Source organism: Lates calcarifer, unplaced genomic scaffold (assembly GCF_001640805.2).
Source record: "Lates calcarifer isolate ASB-BC8 unplaced genomic scaffold, TLL_Latcal_v3 _unitig_1187_quiver_1288, whole genome shotgun sequence".
NCBI classification, from domain to species: Eukaryota; Metazoa; Chordata; class Actinopteri; family Centropomidae; genus Lates; species Lates calcarifer.
Genome location: NW_026115345.1, coordinates 14875 through 32230, shown reverse-complemented (window position 1 = coordinate 32230; position 17356 = coordinate 14875). Strand labels below are relative to the sequence as shown.

Sequence of the window (17356 nt, the reverse complement as noted above, 5' to 3'; positions counted from 1 at the left end):
TTTTCCTCCTTTTTTCTGGCTGTGTGAGCGCTAGCCGGGTGACAGATGGCGAGGCCCTCCTCCTCCTCCTCCACCACCACCACCACCTCCTCCTCTACCTCCTCCTCCTCACTCTCTAACTCTCTCTCTCTCTTTCTCTCTCTCTCTCTCTCTCTCTCTCTGTGTCTCTCTTCCCCGGGAGGCAAATCTCTCCGAATGCGGGCGCATGTCAATCACCGGGCCCTCATGTGATGGCTCTTGCCGGTGACGTGCCAGCCATATGGGCGCTGGCATCACAGCCTTAGCTGGTATGTAACCCTGTCCCGTAGCTCGCGGTTGCCACACGCGCGCACTCTCACCCAACGCACACACACACAAACACACGTACATGTGCACACATGCTCACTCACTCACTCACTCACACGTATACTACACACAGACACACCGAGACGCACGTTCGTTCACAAGCTCCGCTTATTCGAGTGCGCGCGCTGGGAGAGAAGCACACACTAAACAACCCATCACCAGCGCCAGTGAAAGAAAGCGCGCGCTGCCTGCACCTATACACCTGATAGGGAGCGTTGCTTCGCTCGCTCGTGCGGTCCCTTAAGATGGTCTGAAACTCAAGCGCGTGTTTTTTTTCTTCCCATCCCCTGTGAGAGCTCGAGCCGAGGTAAGTTGGAGCATAAACAACACTAGCTTAAAAAAAAAATCAGAATGCCGAAGTGTCCGTCCAAAATGGAGGATAAAATTAATCTAATAAACAGATGAACAGATGTGTGTTAATGCAAGGTGTTCATCTGCGTTTTATGTAGTTCTAATATACTTTTAACAGCGTTGTTGGTGAATTTAAAGGACCTTTATTGTTTATAATTTGTAGGGTAAAAGGCTAATATACTGGCATGAGTCCGTTTGCATATCTAATGTATATTCGCCTTATGTCAATGACTTTGCTCTGTATGTTCGTATCGATCCATGAGACGTAGGGCTCTTTACAGTGTTTGTTCTGGCAAAGGCACGTTTTGAACCCCGTTCTGACCAAAATGTCATAAATGGAAAATACACGGCATTTTCCATGTTTGTCAGTTTATTATTTCCGTATGGGCGCGTTTTGCACAAATACCTCTTCAGTCCCTCAGTCCCTCGCTCCCTCCTCTCTCCCTCTCTCCTCTCTTCGCGTGCCCTTCAACTTTTGACATCCAAATCTACCTGGATTATAAAAGCTAAGATCAAATACCACACTCGAGTCAAAAAGGCAAGCGTCTCCCCCGGTTTCACTCCCTCCAGGATCATTTAACAGGAAGCAGTCCTGAAGATTTGGAGTAGCCCCTTACAGCAGCGCACAGGCTGTAAATAGATCATATCGGACACTAATTTGATCTAGAGATTCCTGCGTCTGGACCTCGAATCAGAGAAACAAAAGACGGCGAGCATGCAAGATAAGACTTTCTGTGGGAGATTTTTCCATCAGCTCCGTTGCCTCAACGAAGGACGTCCTCGGTCTTAATGGGGAGATTTATTGATGATTTTGTCGATGATTTGCACGTTCGATCTCGGAGAAAATGAAAGGGTGGACAACGCCATTGACTGTGACAGGCAGCGTGCAGCATGATTTATCTCTGTGTGTCCAGTTTTATCTCCAGCAATCTATCTCGACATAAACACGGTTTAAACCACAGTCGTTGCTGTAACAGTGGAGTAAATGCAGGGAGGGCTATGCAAGCTCGGATATTCGTGTTGCACGAGTTGTGTTTTTATATTTAAAGAGGGCTAAAAGGATACAAGTGATTTCCATCTGTAAAGGGTTATCGCCGACTATGAAAAAAGTGCTTTGAAATCATGCACTCGTGCATACTGAATTATGTGTGAAATCTATTTCGTGTAAGCTGCACGGTCCGTTAATTAAACGTTGTTGTGTTTTTTTGCTTCTAATTGAGCAAACCTCCTGAGCCTGAGATTTAAAAACTAGATTTTGCCCCTGGCACACCCCCCGAGATAATTAACCAACCATCACAGCCTACCTTACCATTGGGCTGCAAGTCTATCTGCTGCTGCTGCTGCACTATAATAATAGATGGAAGTGAAACATGTTAGGAGGAAGCCAATGGAGGCTTATTGAAGCTGTCAGAGATCACCTCGTCTCTCTGTAACCTCTTTTTTTCTGGGATGCACTGCATTTTACTAATCAAGTGGTAGGCTGATCAATTAAGTTTATTTTTTTCAGATCTGTTAATTGGCATGTTTTATGTATTGGTTAACTGTTGATTGTTAATTGACTAATAACAGTTTTATTGTTTTATTTTTCTAAATATTGTACAAGTATTTTCGCATTATTATTATCATTATTATTATTACTATAGAGATAACATAAATAAAACTTCGATTTTTTCAAGGTGTAAACGATCATTTCCTCTTGGCCGTGCTGCTCGCAGATATTACAACTGCTCTCCGAGCCCTTTTACAGCTTGAGTTAGGACGTGTCTATAAGCCTTAATTTAATAATCAGCGTGACTTTAAACCGAACTACAGCCTATCAATTAAATAAAAATCCCTTTCGCCTTCCTCTGAGGAGAGGTGTGTATGGTGTGTGTGTGGATGAATAGTGCTGGAATGCAGCCAGGAGTGTATATGGGCGTCAGGAGGAGTGAAAGTGGGGGCCCCCATGGGACCTGTAATGTGGCCCCTGCCGCTGGGACCCGCTGCGAGAGGACGCGACAGGGCACACGGATGACAGCAGGGAATTAAATGGGGATCCGTCTGGCTGTAACCCAGCGCTAAGCTTTAGGGATGATTCCTATCTCTTTTTTTATTTTCCCCCAAATTATACTTTTTTGTCCTTTAGACAAAAAATAACGACTCAAATATATTTTCTGACAAAAAGGACAAAAAGTCACTTTGTTAATAATGAGATTTATCGACCTTACACGATGAAATGAATATTCAGGTGTTTGGTGACCTGCGTAATAGTAAGTTTAACCTCAAACCACAGTTTTTTTCTGCTATGGGGTCGATTTAATAGAAATGTCTTCGTTTTCACACACACCTTGTGTCCATGTTCTGACCTTATGAGGCCTAATTTTCGATTCCTTTTCTCTCCCTCCAGAGCCACAATGTTGACGAGGCTTTTCAGTGACCCTTCGCTGCTTCCCGAAGTGCAGAAATACTCCGGCTGGGCGGAGGACAGCGAAAGCGAGGATTCTAAGCTCAAAGATGAAGAACAGGACAACCAGGACGACATGGACGCCTCTGAGCTGAGGGAGGCAGCGGACGCATTCGGAACACGCCGGGGAAGACGACGAGGACGACGAGTGGAAGAAAGGACGACGGAGAGGACACGGAGGGGAGAGACCCAAGAAAAGAGGCCCCAAGAAGCGCAAAATGACCCAGGCCCGGATCGAGCGCTCCAAAATGCGACGGATAAAGGCCAAACGCGCGAGAGCGGACCCGCATGCACGACCTGAACTCTGCGCTCGACAATCTGCGTAAAGTGGTGCCCTGCTACTCCAAAACGCAAAAACTGTCCAAAATCGAGACGCTGCGTTTGGCCAAAACTATATCTGGGCCCTGTCGGAGATATTGCGCTCTGGAAAAAGGCCCGACCTCGTGTCCTACGTCCAGACCCTGTGCAAGGGACTCTCCCAGCCCACGACCAACCTAGTGGCGGGTGCCTGCAGCTGAACTCCCGTAACTTCCTGACCGAGCAGCAGTGTCAGGACGGGGGCAGGTACGGATCCGGCTTCTCCATGCATTCCTACCCCTACCAGTGCGCGCGACTGTCCAGCCCCCACTGCCAGCCGGTTCGAACTCGCATCCGCTGAGGACGCACGGCTACTGCTCGGCTTACGACTCTCTGTACGGTGGTAGCGGATCCCCGGAGTATAACAGCCCGAGTACGAGGCCCCTCAGCCCGCCCCTGTGCATCAATGGCAACTTTTCCCTGAAGCACCAAGGCTCCGCGTCCCCCGACAACGAGAAGGTACCACTACTCTATGCATTACTCCGGCCTGCCTGGCTCCAGACCCACCGGGGCCCACAACCTGGTGTTTGGCTCTTCGGGGTCCCGGAGCGGCATTCACTCTGAAAACGTCCTGCCTTACCACGACATGCACTTACACCACGAACGGGCCCCCGTGTATGACGAACTCAACGCGTTTTTTCACAATTAAAACGAGAAGCCTGTTGTGCGTCCCCTTGCAATCAACAATCTATCCACGCACAATTTTTTTTGACAAGCTTACCCGCCAGGATTTAGGCATTCTGGGGAGATGTTTCACTCGTTGTCATTGGTGTTTTTCCTTTAATTTATTCAATATTAAACTTTTGGTTTGCTATAGTCAGGGATGTAGTGGAGGGCAACCCACCTAACCCACAATCCTATTTGCGCAATAGAATTTATCCAGCTTTTTTAGGCTGATTTAAATCTCTGAGAGGAAATGACTAACAAATCATATCAAGAGCAGAGGATAAGGGAAATTCAAATTCTGAATGTTTTTCAAATGTGATTTGTGTTGTATTGGTGGTTGTTTGCATTTTAATGACAGGAAGTCAAAGTTTACCCACTTATTTATATTACCACTACATCACTGGCTACAGCTACACCCTGACATTGACGGTGATTTTCTACTCTTATGAAATTAGTAAATAAATCAACGAACAAGCTAATGCAAATCACATTTACTCGCCTGTACGTGCGAGACTTTTTGGAGGTTGTGTGGGGAGGGGTGGGGGTGGGAGTGAAATCTTAAAAAATATCAGAGGGGAAATGCTGAACCGAGAGAAATGTGCTATGTTGGGTAGTTTTGAGAAGAATCTGTTTCCAGCAAATCAATCGTTTCGCATCTATGCAAAACCCAACGAGACCACAGAGCGAGGCAACAAGGCCCAGAAAGACACTGTATGTTTCATCAGCACTGTTGTTGCTGCACGCAAGAGTGCGCACACACACACACACACACACACACACACACACACACACACACACACACACACACACACACACACCACACACACACTTACACACTTGCACACTTGAATTAACACCCAACGAATCTGACAATGGCTGGGCTGGCCAAAATGTTTTAACTTCTGAAGAAAAAAAAGTCATCTAAATACATGAAAATCGAACATTTTCTCATTTTCGTTTTCTACTCTTATTTATTCATATTAACCTTATTCTTCTACTTGAGCCATTGCACTGTATTTTCATTTCAAATTACATTTTGATTCAATATTTAATTTTGATTTACAATCTGCTGTTGAATAAGTTATTAATTTATTATTATTATTATTATTATTATTATTATTATTGCACGTATTTATTGTGTTGTTTTTTGTAATTAATGTTAATAGTCCATGAAAATGAAGGGATCCCATGTGCTGATCATTTTTTTTTCAAAATTCAAGTCTTTCAACTTTGTATTCAACCAACTGTGTGGTAAAATAAAATGACAATAAATGAGACTGTGCAACTCGATTTTTTTTACACCTATCGAACAGCCTATTAAACATGTACTTTCCAGAAAGTGTTCCCTTCACACTCAGTGGAATATTGATAATACTTCTCTATATCGAATTTACTGTGAATGGCTCAGTCATTTGTATTTGTGCGACACTGGGATTATTCAAAACTGCAGCTTCAAGACAATGGAAGAACATCATCCTGCACCAGTCACTGTGTTACAGGATAATAAGAGGCTGACCAGGCCTGCTGCCACACAACCTGCAGGAGTTCCTCACAGAGCCTCGGGCCTTTATCTTATAAACTGGGACAGGAGGGAGAGGGCAGTGTTGTCTTTCTTCCCGATGAAGCAAAATGGTGCCAATGCGTCATTTTTTCTGCTTGGCAGGCAGCTCAAACTCACAAAACAGTCTTTAAAAATATATGGAAATATTTTAATTGCACGAAAACAGATTTGGTGTAAATTTTGACTCACTGACTAAAGAATCTACAGACTACTCAGAGACCAGTCAGCCTAACAAATACAAATAATACACATTAAATGATGCCAAGCACTGCACTCAAGGTCATCGGGGTTATAATGATGGGCCCGCTTCGTATTTTCCTGACCATTAAAAGCGCGATGTGAAGAGGAAATGTGTTTCAGCACCGTGGAGAGCCTGCAGCTGCCGTTTGGTTTGAGTTTAAAATTTGGTAAAAATCCAAATAATCGAACATACTGAAGGCGATATGATAACGCTGCAACACATTAATGGACCTGTCATTCACATCACAATGATTTAGAAGCCTAACACGTTTTAGGAGTATTTTTAGATTTCCATCCCAACATCTCCAGAACACACACGTCCTGCAGGTCTGCTGGTTTCACACCAGGTTTCGTCAATGCATAAGAAATGACCGAGGCTTCAGACCACTGAAAAGAAAATGCAAACCAATACTACACCAGGACATAGAAATAATAAAAAATACACCTTCAGTGTTTACTACACCATTTTCTGGACGCCTAATATATTCCTGAGATGAGTGCTGATTTACTAATATGCCTACTTGTTGAAAAATGTTGTTTCTGTCTTTATAATCCTGTAAATACAATTATGACACCACTGACTAAATCCAAATATTTACTATAATAAAACATGGTCCTCATCTTTGATTTCCATTCTTCGATATAGTAATGCATTAAACATCAGATATAAATTATGAAGTCGTCCTCCCTTTTCATGGTTTCACCTCTTGTAACTTTAAACATACATCTCATATTTATGTCATACATTTTAAATGTGGAGTTCTGTGGCACTATAAATATATGGATTTATCTGTTTCAATCAATTAAATCTGTGTGTTTGTTGAACAGAATGTAAACATCACACTAACACACACATTAACTTGCCACATATATAGGAAAGGTTAAATAATAACCTTTCTTCAATAGGGTATAGAAACAACTAATATTATAAAGAAAAAATGGTAACCACACACACACAGAGAGAGAGAGAGAGAGAGAGAGAGAGAGAGAGAGAGAGAGAGAGAGAGAGAGAGAGAGAGAGAGAGAGAGAGCAAGGGGCAGCCGTTGCCACCCCGGCTGGGTTTGGAGCGCTGCCCCGGGACCCATATGTTCCCCAAAATGTCCTGGGTGCTCTCTGCTGTACGGACACACACGCGCGCTTTGGGTGGGTGGCGAGTGATGGTGACCAATATTAATACTAATATCAATATCAATACCTGCAACAGCTTCACTTGCCTTATTTAAAATAAAACTAGGTGGGCATCAGGTGTGGTTTTCGGCCTGGGGAGGTTCAATATCGTTCCTCATAGACTATCAATTTAATAACAATAATTTTAAAAAATACAGGAATGCAGTAAAACCCCACTGACCAAACTTTTTGCTAATAATTTCCTATCATTCATCAGCAACTGTCCCCAAGAATTGAATCTCTTAGAATATGCAGGGTTGAAGGTTTGGATGATAAAGAAAGGACTGTGCTGTTAAAGAACACAGCAAAAGCCATTTCATGTGTATGAGACATACACCTAATAGAAAATAACAATTGTAAAACTAGTTTTAACAAAAACTTTCAACAATATTTCAACACAGACTGCAAACTGAAGTAAAGAACAGGCCAATTTTACAGCTCAATAACGTTTTAAATGTTTGGTCAGTCTTTGAAATTACTTTTAATTACGCAAAATACAGACTGTATCTGCGTCGTTTTTTAACGAAAAAAATGTTTTAATGCCGGGTATCAAAACAATAAAAATAAAGAAAAATAATAAATTTAATGAAAAGAACATCTTAATTTTTAATGTTTAAAAAATAGGATTTGAAAAGGTTAAGTCTATAGCACTTGTGGCTGCATTAGTTTTTCGTTCTACACTTGTAAAATGTTATGCAAAAATATTAGCACAATATTTTATAGTTAATCGAAGGAGGCTTGACGGTGTAGTAGGTGAAATATTTTTTTTATAATATTTTATTCTTAATTCTTGGTTTACCAGCAGTATTTCGTTTTTGTGGTTCTTGTTTTAGTTTAAAAAAAACCCGGTTCAGTCCTTGAGGTTTAATATAAATCTACTGCCTTAGCCTATATAGGTGTGTGTGTATATATGTTCCACTTCTACCTGCGAGTGCATTCATTTAGTCTGAGTACCTGGTGGGAATCCAACCTGCAGTCCTGCAGTGTTGGCTCAGGTTGTGGGTTTCTAACCACTGAGGCCCACTGTGCTTACTGTGTTACACTTTCGTGTTAGTTGCAGGCCTCTATATTCTTTTTTGGCCTCATCAGCAAAGAAAAAAAGTTGCATGCATTTCTAGAGGAGCCAATCCAAAAGTGAAGCCAGCCAGCAGTGGGAGAGGGCATCTATCAAAATACTCCCCGACCCCCCCCACACCACCACCACCACCACCACCTTCTCTTCCTCCACAGTCCGGAGAGAGCGAGAGAGAGGGAGAGAGAGAGAGAGGGAGAGAAGACAGGGAGGCTGGCAGGCTGGCGGAGGAGAGCCGTGCCAAGTCCCTTAATGTTCCCCAGCAGCAGCACCAGGAGCTCCGGAGAGGACAACCCAGTGTGCGCGCCAGTGTGCCAGTTCACCGGGCCAAAGTGGCACTGCTGGGAGGAGTCGATGTTTCTTTCCTAATTTTTGCAGCATCTGTTCATTATCCAGGACGTTTAAAAACGAGAGCGCTCATCCCGAGTAACCCTTCGCCACACACACACTCACACACACAAGCACGCACAGATACACAGCCAGTAAGGCATTTTTGTGAAGAGTTGGCCCTATGAATATGCATATTTCCCCCTAATGTTATGTTGGACATGAGCTCATGCATTGAAAGAAGGCTGTGTTGCACCCTTAGAATTAACTGTGGTTTGTTAACAGTCCTTAGATGTGGTAACCTTGTAACATAACACATTAATGGCGCACACACACACACACACTCTCTCTCATACACACACACTCTCTCCAAATTTTAAAGAAAAAATGCCAGATTTCTGAATAAGTTTGATTAAAATCTTGCACTTATTAAAGCAGTTTGCAGTTTTTTTAGGTTTGATGGAAAGAAAAACTTTTGGGTCAAAATAAAACAGATTTGTTAACTGGAAAAACTCCAGTCTATTAACTTATCACTGTTAATAATTGTTAACATGCAATGAAAACATTTCGTTTTGGTTACATGGAGGATTACAAGGTCTTAGCTTCTATAACAGGCCTCTGCATGGACACAGAGCCTGTGTGTGTGTGTGTGTGTGTGTGTGTGTGTTTGTGTGTGCCATCAAATTAACTAGTATTTAAATTTTCAAACTGTGTAACAACACATAAAAATAATATAATAACACAAAACGACTCAATAATTATTGCTAATGTGTCCGGATTGTGCAAAATATGAAGGAATTCACAGGTGTTTTGTGAATCACATCTGCAGTTGGATTTTACACATTTCTACAAACATTTCCCTTTTGTGCGAATTAATCCTTTAATACTTTGTTTGCAGTAATTTTGCAAATAAAAGTCTTAACTTGCATTTGCAGTCACTCTTAGCCAGTCTTGCTTAAGAAAAAAAAACTTCCAATGACACTCTGTGCTGCACTCAGGATGAAAAGTGAGTGAATGAATCTCGCTGTTTAAATTATCATGTTCATGCCCACTCTTTTTCTCACTCAACTTGGTAGGGGAAAAAAATCAAGAGTGTTTGTCCGACATAACAGTCAATAGTGCGATTATCAAAATGTCACAAGTACTATGGTGTGAATTCCAATTAACGTCTAGCTAAAATAATAACCGAGTGTGTGTGTTTTTTTTTCTTCAAAAATGCAAATATGAGATGATCGTATATGGATATAAAATATGTGAGAAATTAAAGCATTTAGGATCCAATGCAGAGATAATCTGGTCAGGAGATTGTGAGTCAGTCTGTCAGCTGATATGGACACAGCTCTGATTTAAAAAAAAAAAAAAACAAATACAACACACACACACACACACACACACACACACACACACACACACACACACACACACACATTGATCACACGTGCATTTGAATAATTTAGGTCTATCAAAAATCACTGGAATAAACACTCGGTGCTTTGTGAACTTATCTGGTACTTGCTCACCCAGTGAAAACTAAAATGTTCCACATGTGTACAGAGGAAACAATTGCGCAGACTTCGGCCAACCTCTTTGCCAGACTGTATATGCCAGTGCAGCCCCCCCCTCCTCCCTCCTCCCTCCCTGCACTGCCAGACAAGGGAGCGGGCCTGTCACTGGCAGTCCATTCAGAGGAAATTCCACAACATCTGTTTGTTATCACACAATGGGGCACGGTGCAGCACGGGCAGTGGGGCAGAAGACGAGGCAGAAGCTAAACTGAGAGTGTGCTATATCGCTGGAGGTCCTGCCAAGGGAGAAACAAGGGCTCCAGGAGGAGGAGGAAGAAGTGGGGGTGTGGGGTGAGGGGGCAGGAGGTTTGGGGGTAAAAGGGGCAGGAAAGCACCGGATGGGGGGGTGGGGGTGGGGGGGTTGAAAAGGCAGAGGTGGAGATCCGGTTGAGCGCCAGGTAGGTTTCATGCCTTTGGCGGGTGGCCAGATAGGCTTTTGCCGGGGTTTGGGTGGTGCCAGATGTTGGCGTGTGCGGGGGGAGAAGTGTTTGTTCAGAGACTCTGACTACAGAGTGTGAGCTCTAAGTCTTCTTGACCTGTCCGACAGACTTCCGTCATCCTCTCGGAAGATGCTCGGGAGGGTCCGGCGGCGGGGCGTGGCTGGCCCCTGTTTAGGAGGTTAAGTAGGAGCGTGCACAGGGACGCAACTGGATCAGAGATTGGGATGGGGGGGGGCGTAGGGGGTGGAGGGGTCGTTGCTGGTCTGCACAGATGGCATGTGCGCGTGCATGTGTGCGTGCGCGTGTGTTATGATAGGGTTGGATGATGCCCTGGTCACATGGGCAGCAGTAATTGGCCTCCATATTGACCAGTTTGCAGTGCTGGGGGGCGGGCAGTCTCCCAGCTGGACCTGTCAGATGGCATCGCATCCACCTCACTGATCACCCCCCGGACGACCTCAGAACCTCTCCCCCCTTTTCCTTTCATCTCTCCCTTCTTCTTCATCCCTTCATCTCGCCATCTCTCCCTCACCTTTAATCTCCCGTTGCCCGCCTCCCCTGCCATCACAGGGATGACCTGCTCTGTCCATCAGTCTACTTTACTACACAGCTTCTCCAAACTTAAAGCAAGGACTCTGCACTTTAGAGTATGAGCCTAGAACAGACTCAGAATCTCCTCGCCTTCCTGATCAAGATGTTTTCTGTGCTTTGGTAATCAGGATTGGTTGATTAGGATGGGAGTACAGTCATTTCCATTTTTAATGGATGAATAAATTGAATCTTGAACCTTGATCTTGAACCAAGCCAAAGGATTTACCAGTGAGCTGGGATTATTTGTATTTTCCAAGTGTTCTCAAGGGTTTCCTGATTGACACTCACTGTTGCTGAAAAAGAGGTTAAAAAACACTTAAGGCATTTTTCTCCCCTGTGCAAAAAACTGAAACTAAAGAATTAAAAAAAAGGTCAAAGGATAGACTTGGGGGGCCAGAAAAAAATGAGGTCATGGGGTCATTTTAACCCTTCAATTGTGTTGGAAATAAATTACATCCCCTATTTAAATACACCCACAAAAAGGCAAAGAGCAAGTTTAAATCAGTTACACAGAATTCAGAAAAAAGAAAAATAAGAACATTTGTTACACTATATTCATCTAATGATAGAAAAACGTCGTGTCATTTCGTCTTGTCCTCTATCCTTTATATCAGTGTGTCACAAATCACACTCTTTACGGCAATATTTTTCATTATTTGGACGACCCTTTTCGGTCTTCCACATGGCACGGATGCAGGCGGGAAATTTGCGTGACAGCAACACAAACACGGAGGAGAGTGAAGGTGACACAGAATGGGGTAATTCCAAACAGGAAAAGGACTCCAACCATGCAGCCAAGACAGAATGAGGAGCTCGTACCTCAAAGAGGGGCTACTTCTGTCACACCAACGTGGTTTGAGTGTGAAAAGTCTGACACGGACCAGGAACCTGCGCTTTGCAAATTATGCTGCAGACAGAAAATATGCTACATCTTGGTATGTATCATTATCTGGATATGAAATTACCTGTATCAGGATGTGGGCTTTTGGTCAAATCACATAGCCTCAACCAACAACCAACTAAAGTCACCTTGACCATCTTAAAATACAGGCAGATCATCCCAGAATATCAATAAAATGTCAATTAATTTCCAGAAAATTCTACTGCAAAAAATTAGCTTTCAATTAGCTCACCCAACTGGTGCACTTATTAAAAGGAATAGAAATATTTTAAGTGTACAGCAGGACTAATAGACATGCTAAAAGAGATTTTGTTTTTGCAGTGTTATGGTGTAAAACAGACCTCTGTGTATCTGACTGACTTTTAGCATGGTATCACCCTCCCACCCGGAGCAGCAATGGTGTGTGTTTTGCTGTGAGATGCCCGACTGTGAGGAGTTAGCGCTATAGAAAGGATTTCATCCCAGACTTGGCAGGGGAGGGTCTCTGGGTACGTAGAGAACAATCGTCTCTCCTTCGGTCCTGTCAGCCAGCAAACACAGAGAGCTGGCACACGCTCAGTGGGAAAAGAGCGGGAGTGACAAGGGGTGGGGGGGTGGCAGTGGTGGTGGACACACGCATACACTCTCGCACACTCACACACTGACATACACTTGTGCCCATCCCTTTCCTCACAGTACCAAAATGGGTTCTGATGATGCCGCCGGGGATTGTGGGATGACAGGCTGGTTCTGCGAAGTGGATGGGAGGACCTCATGAAAATAGTCTGTAAAATGACCACAGTGTTAGCCTGCTGTCAGACTAACAGACAGACAGACAGGGAGGGAGGGAGGGGAGGAGAGAGAGGAAAATAGAGACAGAGAAAGAGAGGAAGAGATTGGCAGAGCAACACAATGTCTGCCATGCCTGCCCCTCTGCCAGAGGAAGCTCACATGGGGATACATGTATAAGAGTTTCTGTGTATGTTCAATATACACTCGTGTGGACAAGTGTTTTGATCCTGCAGCTCCTTTGCTATCTGTGTTTCTGAATACATGTGAATGCAGGAGTCTAACTGCATGCTGTGTGTGCATGCATGTGCGCCTTTATGCGTGAGCAAGAATGAGGAGGAGGAGGAGGAGGAGAGGAGGGTGAAGTGTGTTTGTGTGTGTGGATGGGAGGTGGGGGGGTGGGTGGGTGCGTGTGTGTGTGTGCACGTTTAAATTCTGTGACATCTGTTCATTACAACTAGAGTGTGTTTATTTTTATACAGCCAGCCACAAGCAGAGAGCTCGACTGGCACCGCTGGTTAATGTACCAGCCCGCTATGACGGCAAAGCAAATGAAATATTAACCGGCAGACGGAGAGAATTTGCATTTGCATTTGCAATTTGCATTTTGACATCTTTTCTGTCTCATTTTATTAGTCCTGTCTAAAGAGCATGACTTGTAATTGTCCAGCCATCAGGTTATCAAGCGGTACCTAGTTTGTCTTTCATATGTGGCGCATTGTGACCTGTCTGCTTTGTTTTCTTCCTGTGCCTGGGTGTCTTTGGGGTTATCTATCTATGCAGTGGGACAAGAAATGTCTAGAAATGTAGCAGAGGTGTCTGGTACAACCAGTGCTGAGGACACAGCGTTTTAGTTCAGCTGAGGTCACTCCGTCCTGCCGCAAAGCCACAACTCCTGACCAAGAGGGCGAACGGTCGCAGGATAACACTTCTCCAATCATCCTAACAAACCAGACCTTTGCATCAACAAGCCCCCTGCACTCACCCCCACACCGCCACCCCTCCCCTTCAAAACCGCCCGCAGACCCACCACTGCCCGGCCCCACTCCCATGCTCCCCTGGGACAGCCTGCTCTGGAATGCCGCTCATGGGGAAGAATCTCGCTGCAGGCGCTCAATATGTCACATGTGTCTCAGAGAAAGGGAGAGAGGGAGACGGAGAGAGGTGTGGCAGGTATGGTGAAGTGCTTTTACAAGGCAGTGACAGGTTGTCTGTGTCTGTCTATGTGTGTGTGTTTGTGTGATAATGTGTGACTGTGTGTGTGTGTGTGTGTGTGTGTGTGACAGATTCCCAGATTAAAGGTTTAAAGGGTTCAGATTAACAGGCTCAGGACACTGTGCCCTGCTCTGAGCAAAAGGGAATTAGGATGGCATTAACGTCTCCTCTGCACCAGCACATTAGCCATTCATTACCGTGTGGTTGCACAATCAGTACCAGGCCGCCCCTCATTCCCCTCTGTGTTAGTGCATTCATGACAATGTTAACATGTTGGGATGCTTTGTTATTCATAGTCCATTAGCAGGAGTATAATTTAATTATCAGTTATCATCAGGCAATTGTCACTTGTCCTTTATTTCTAAAACCTTTCAAGGAATTTAAAAATGCATCCAGTGCTTGGATAGACAGCAGCGCCAAATAATATAAACAAGACTGAAGATTTTCTGATTTCTGATACACACTGCTGTATCCTAAATTTTTTAAGTGGTATATGTGAAATTTCAGTTGAGCATTATAATATCAAATTTGAATGCATTCAACAAACACAGTCAAAGCCAAAAGGCTTATGAGCCACAGCTGGCCTCTACACCGCACTGAAATCTGTACACCAACATGTCAGAAATCTGCAGGATTGCTCTATGATTCCAAACACGTGTGATGGTATCCCAACACAAGTTGGTCAGGGTATGGTTGGGTCTGGAGGTTAGAGGGCCACCTGTATTAGGCTACGTGGGATGTGAAGTTATTTTTCCATGGTAAAAATTCACCAGAGCCAGATAAAAAAAAATCAGTGAATGTAATATGGTTCAGGACTTGTCTGGGCAAATATTTGTCATTATAAACATGAAAACTGGAATAGAACAAGTCATCGTTGCCAATAAAAAGAAGAAAAGAAAAACTGAATGAAAATTAAAGAGTGGCTCAGTGAGATATATATATATATATATATATATATATATATATATATATATATATATATATATATATATATATATATATATATATATATATATATATATATATATATATACAGAGAAAGAGAGAGGTGTGGCAGGTATGGTGAAGTGCTTTTATGAGGCTGTGACAGGTATCAGTGACAATGAAAAAACACTCCTAGTGGACTTTCCTAATAATGAACCTATAGCGAATCTGCAGCTCCCCACTGCTTTACAGATCTTTCCAACATGTTTCAGCTCATTGTTTAGCTGTATGGTCCACAGCTTTACTGTTGTGGTTCACTCTCATCACTGCAGGAGGCAGCTGCTTCAAGCAAAAAAGCTATCAAAAAACACGACTATACACTACCTCCTCAGCACCAGACACAGTTACCAGCTAATTGGTGAACATAGTGAAGCATCTAGCAAAAGCTAAAGCTTTTTGTGCAAAACCACAACTCTTGACCAAGAGGGTGAGCAGGAGTAACCACCTGCAGACTCACCACTACTTTCCTGAATGCTGGAATAGACCAAACACAGAGCTAAAACTGGATTTACACTGGACAGAAACAAGACTCCAACTGAATGATAATGTTGCCCTGTTACTGCTACTACTGTTTGTTCGCAAATTAATCATATCAACAAGTTCCATACTGCTCTGCTCATTTATTGTAAATGCAACAATGGCTGTAAATCTTGGGAAGTGACCATCACCACTGCCTGCTCCTGTCGAGAAACCACGTTCAACAGCAAAGAAAACAGAAATAGCTTTGAGAAGCAGTATCATTGGCCACAAGAAGCAACAGGGTATATTGGAAATTTGGTCTTAAATTTAAGAAATACTAATGATGTGAAATACAGGCTACAAATATTTCCAACCATTGCCTAATTTTATAATTATACTAAGGTGTCACAACAAATTTGGCATCGTTAAACTTGTGTTTAAAAATGTAGATGAAATATCTTATACAGAATAACATGCCTAATTCATTAAGGCACGGCACAACTCTCAACTGCAAACTTTTCCATGTTTTCTGTATGCCTCAGTGTGCCAAGAGAGATGTGAAGACATGGATTGACACACCATCTCTCCTCCAAAGCCTTCCTCCTCAGCCTCGCCAGATTAAGGGATTACCAGGCAAGGCGAGCACTAAAGCTGGCTAATTCTCACCCAAGCACAGAGAGCTAAGGCTACCCAGAGCCCCGCGGAGCCCCTCTCTCCTCAGAGCAGCTGTGTGGTGGAGGGAGGGATGGAGCTGCTTCCCTCTGAGGAAACGGAGGAAAAGAGATCGAAATCAAAGCATTACTCATACGGCTTTCTCTCCATGGCACTGATGATTTTTTTGTTAATTAGCACAGACCGCTAATGGCTCAAACACAAACAAACTTCTTTGAATTTTCAAATATAAACTTTTCTCTCCATAAATCTTGCTGTTAATGTCACATATCAAGTTTTTTATTTCTACATTTTGGTGTTGTTCTGTGTTGCATAAAGCAAGCATGTTTTTATCACAAGATCTGCAGCATTTGCAGCATATGCATGCTGGTAAATAGAAGAGAATACAGCACAATCCCTCCCCTTAGTGATAATGTGATCTCCTCTTGCAGTTACAGTGATTGGAATCCATTCACACTGATCTGCTAACCACAGTAATGTCATCATGTGTTTTCTTGTTTTAGTGGAAATAAACTGATGGTGGTTTTTCTACCTGTTTTCATCTACCTGGCTGAGGGCGCTCCTACAAAAACAGCACACACACTCCAAGCAAAGCAAAGCTGTATCTGTCTCATCTTGGCCTTTCACACTGTGTTTTTCCACGATCTTTGCTATGCAAGACGCATGCAAAATGCAAGAATTAATCAATCACCATGAAAGTGATCCAAAAAAATGGAGGAGTCCTCCAACTAATCAATCAGTGGGGTATCTGATATGTATTTAGCAATTGGAGAGGTTGCTGGTTACTGATTGTGGTGTAATTTTTGGCTTTTATTTGAAAGTGATCCAAGCTATCAACCATCTACACCAGAGCTTTACAACAATATTTACTACTTCAGTTGGACAAAGGTTGGAAACTTGGCGGGACACAAAGGCAGACAATGAGGCGCGGGAACAAGATTTCCCAACAGTGTTCCATCACAAACACACACCCATTCATCTTAAGTTTCGGTGCACTTCAGAGACCGAAAGCAAGCAAACGACATCCATCTCAGTTCATGTACGGTAAACAAGAGGAAAGGCAATGGAAGAAAGAGAGAGAGAGAGAGGGAGGGGGGGGGGATAAAGACAGAGGAGGAGAGGGGCCACGGTTTGGGCGCGTGCTCTCCAGCGGGCAGAGGACAATGCAGAGCTGGCAGAGTCGGTGCCTCGTGCCAGAGGGAATAGAGTGCCACATGGTGCCCCTTATGAG

General features: G+C 43.5%; 1 pseudogene; it reads left to right on the top strand.

The window, feature by feature from the left end:
* The first annotated feature begins 3086 nt into the window (after positions 1 to 3086).
* On the top strand, positions 3087 to 4187 carry LOC108887043 (neurogenic differentiation factor 2-like; annotated as a pseudogene).
* Positions 4188 to 17356: the final 13169 nt, after the last annotated feature.